This window comes from Prunus mume, linkage group LG8 (genome assembly GCF_029339155.1).
Source record: "Prunus mume cultivar Tortuosa linkage group LG8, ASM2933915v1, whole genome shotgun sequence".
In the NCBI taxonomy this organism is placed as follows: Eukaryota; Viridiplantae; Streptophyta; class Magnoliopsida; order Rosales; family Rosaceae; genus Prunus; species Prunus mume.
In genome coordinates this window covers 182753-186846 of record NC_142705.1, presented here as the reverse complement: position 1 = coordinate 186846, position 4094 = coordinate 182753, and positions in this window count along the sequence as shown.

Sequence of the window (4094 nt, the reverse complement as noted above, 5' to 3'; positions counted from 1 at the left end):
TGATTCAATACAAGATCTAGCTTTGAGCTCGTCTAGACCCTCTTTCTAGTAGAATTGGATTGTTTAGCATCCCTCTTGCTCTTTCTATCAAACAAGCGAGTAAACTCACTTTGGTCGAGCTAGTAAACCACCTCATTCTCTTGGTATGCCCCAAATATGGTAGATTGATAGACCTGTTTAGCACTTGTGTGAAGGATTGACAATGAATCCATTCAAAGGGTTGAGCGCTCGTTTATACATACGGATTTCCCGTGAAAGATCTTCTCCCTCCTCTGGATCTCTCATAAGCCAGTAACCTCAGATCAGTCTCGTGCTTGAATACAGCCAAGTGAGTATGATTCCCTGGGTTGTGTATGCATGCCTTGTGAGCCAGTTGAACAAGTAGGCATCTTCCTAAACCAGTTGACAGTGGCGGGTTCACTTTGCCTATCTCTCAAGCCATAGGCCTTGCTCTATCAATCAATCAATAGGCTCCCTGGTCCAGCTTTGAAAGAAGGAAGTAAACAACCTCTCTCGCTGGTCGAGTAAGTAAACAGAATCAAAGTTAGAGCCTCCTGCCTTTCATTCACACTAGAATGAGCCTCAAAGCCCTACCTTTCACTAGCAGAAGCAAAAGAGAGAACTCCAACCTCTCAAGCTGCACCACTTCCTCTTTATCTGGAAATCCTTCTCAATGTCAAGGGATGGATATGCGATTACCTTACTTGACCATAATAACTGCCCTTATTTCAGACTTTAGCAACCTTGACCTTACGAATGAGCAAAGACCCAGGAATTACAATTAATAGCAAGATATTTACGATCGCGGACTTCAACGGCACTAAGATTTGGGACTCGCTCCTTTCCTTGGACTGCTGCCCTTGGGAACGGGTTTGGGCATACTCTCTCTGTGCTGGAATGATCCTCTAACCCTCAACACTCAAAGAAGACTTCCCCTGATCCATGGGCCAAGCGGAAAGAAGGAAGTTGAAACTCAGTCGACCATAGGCGTTATGCTCTTGTCACCGAGAATGTGGAAGAATGGCTCACTTGTGACAGTAAGGGAGAAGCACTAATGGGGATGGTTTACCAATACGGAAATGCAGGGATCATTCTCAAGATCTACCCTAGCCCTTTCACCGGAGTCCATCTTCGTCCCTTTCAATCTTAAGGCATCCATCCAATACATCCTCATTAATCATAAAAGGTCGACTTAGTCAACTACCTTTGCGGCATCAGGGGCATCCTCTTGAGACTGAGAGACGAATCCGGGATTTGAACTCTAATATCGAGCTCCCAAAGGCCATAAAGAGCACAGAGCCCTAGTAGCATTGACCTTAGCTACCTCATACATCAGGACCAGCGAGCCCCAACCCACACCCTCCAGTCCCGGAGGCCTTGTCTCAAAACCATTATTATCTAAGTGACCGTCAGTGCTCTTATCAAAGTCTTACCGTGAGGATTGTCTTTATTCGATGGAGCAATGATAATCTACTCCACGTAAGTTGTCCTTACCAACCCCCATTCTTTTCACAGAGAATGCGATTGCTTTGAAAGAGAGTCCAAGTTGGGAGCTCGGCTGTCCGATTGTGTGTAAAAAAAGATGTAGTAGTAAAGAGTTACCAGACTCACGTTCCTGCCTTTTTCAACACTTTCTATATAAAGGCTTTTCAACTCTTTCAAATACACGCTAAAATGAAAGCTCGCTTTGATTGATTGCTTGCAACAGCTTTGAGATATTTGAGATACTCGTTAGCGGTTCAGTCCCTAAAACCAGAAGTTTCAAACTGGGCCATAGAGTTTACATACTGATTTCGCATACCGAAGGGAGGGCCTTGGCTTGGCAGTACTAGCACTGGGGTATTCATAAGATCGAGTCTTGATCTTATAGAAAGCTAGACTCTGGGTCCACTTATTAGAAGAATCTTTCTTAAGCAGTTTGAATAGAGGTTCGCACATGGATCTAAAAGAGATATGAAGCGACTGATGTACTTTACTCTTTCAAGGAAACTTCTAACTTCCATCCCAAGGGTTTGGGAGCAGGAGTGATTGCCTTTGATGGTACTCTGTTGTCGCCTTGAGCGAAAAAGGTCCCATACGAGAATTCTTTAATGCGCCAATTGTTAACACGAACTGGAAACTTTCAATTGCGTATAGAAAGACATGGAAGATGAGAGCTAGTCATCAGAGGACGAAGGCTTGACTGAATGCCATCCCTTCTTTCCTTTCTTAAACGGATGGACCCTTTCGATCTTCTACTCTACCGGTAGATGTAAGACCAAGCCAATCTTTTTTTTATAGGTGCCACTTTTTTTTTCTAAGGGCGTAATCGTAAGAAAGATAAGATGCCAGTCTCTTCCAATATGAGTGTCAGACTTGCTTCCTGATCTACGACCACCCTAAAAAAAGCAGCTAACCGAGAATTCGCTTTTCCTAGACCCGGCATTTCTTTCTAGTTTCTGCTCCAGCAGTCCGAGCACAGTACGTGGGACAAAGAGTGGAAGTCGGAGCAAAAGTATACCGCAACGAGATAAGGGCTCTCATTCAAATAAGAGAGTCGTGGAATCCTGTCCCAAAGGTAAGAAGCTGTAGCAGTGATTGAGCTAGTGCTTAATCCGGTAGTTCCTATTCTATTAAGTTAAGGAAGAGGTGCCTACGTCCTTCCCTTCGATCTCGTACTAAAACTAAACAAAAATGGGGCTGCTCTCTTCTGCGGAGACTCCTTCGCTGCAATAAGAAATCTATGAAAATTCATAAAACAAACGGAAAACAAAAAGTAAAAATGAATAACATAAAGACTAGTAATAGAACCTTGAGGAGGGGAAATGAAACCCTTCTCTTGAGCTTAACAGAAGCAACTATGTTCTCATGGCGCTGCCTTGTGATCATACCCCAGACCCTTCATCTCTCAAGAGCTTCAGATAATAGGATTAGGCCCCCTGTTAACTTTCTCCTTCTTGTTGAAAGGGAAGATGATCCTTATACGCGTGGAGACCGGTACACCGTCAACTCCAGCATCGTTACGTGCCCTCATTTACATCCTTAAAGGATCGTCTGTAGCAATTGTACCCTATTTCCATTCGGGAATGAAAGGGTTAGCCGAGGAACTCAGTGAAGTTTACCAATCAACAAGCCTAGGTCCCCTATCAGGTAACCATTATCGACTCACTTCTTGGGGCACTTGGTAAAAAAACCCAATCCCACTTGGGGATGGTTAGCATCACAATGGATGATGTTGTCTCAATCAAAAATTTCTCACCTGAAGTATCCGCACTTGAAACTTATCCTCCCCACCTAAAGAACATCTATCAATGGCCTGGCCCAACTGCTTATATTATAGCAGATTCAAAAAACAAACAAGAGAAAGGCTGCATTTATAAGTTGTCTTTCTAGGGGGTAGAAGGAGCCCTCATACCCGCTCTCCTTCTCCACCCCATACCTGAATATAGGGTGGCCTCGCCTTAGAAGGCTACAGAAGAGAATAAGGTGAAGCCCACCTTTCCGGGGCTTTCCTCAGACCTCTGTCCGGCCTAAGGACCGTCTCTAGGCTGGAGCTCCTGTCTCCTCCCTTAGAGAGCGGACCAATCCACTTCGTTCCCCAATCCTCTTGAGGACTTCATTGATTCGGTCTGGCGGACTCGGCGAAGCTCCTGAAAAAAGGAGCTTCTTTGTCCTGTTTTATTTAACTCGGCCAGCTTTCTACTTAGAGTTTCTGGGCCCATTTTTGTTTAGTTAAAATACCTTCTCTAAGAAGGCGGTTTCGGCTTTGCTCCTCCATCCAGAAAGGATGTGGGTCGAGTTCCGCCATGCGTGTAAGAACTCCCTCCTTTAGCGCGATTAAGGTCATAATTTGCGGCGGTTGCCATCCCGTTTTTCTTTCTGCCGCAAGGAGAAGCCTTTGATTAATGGCTTCAAATGGACTGCTCTCTGGTAAGTCCATTTGAATGGAAAATGGGGGATTAGATGGAGGGAACCTCTGCTAATAATGGAATACATTGATTTGTGGCACTTCTTCTCCTTATTTAGCTTTCAAGTGGGAGAGGACTTCCATAGAGTGAGCCCTTCGATCGCGGTGCTCATCTTACCATCTGACGCAGTCCAACTTATCCCTGCTA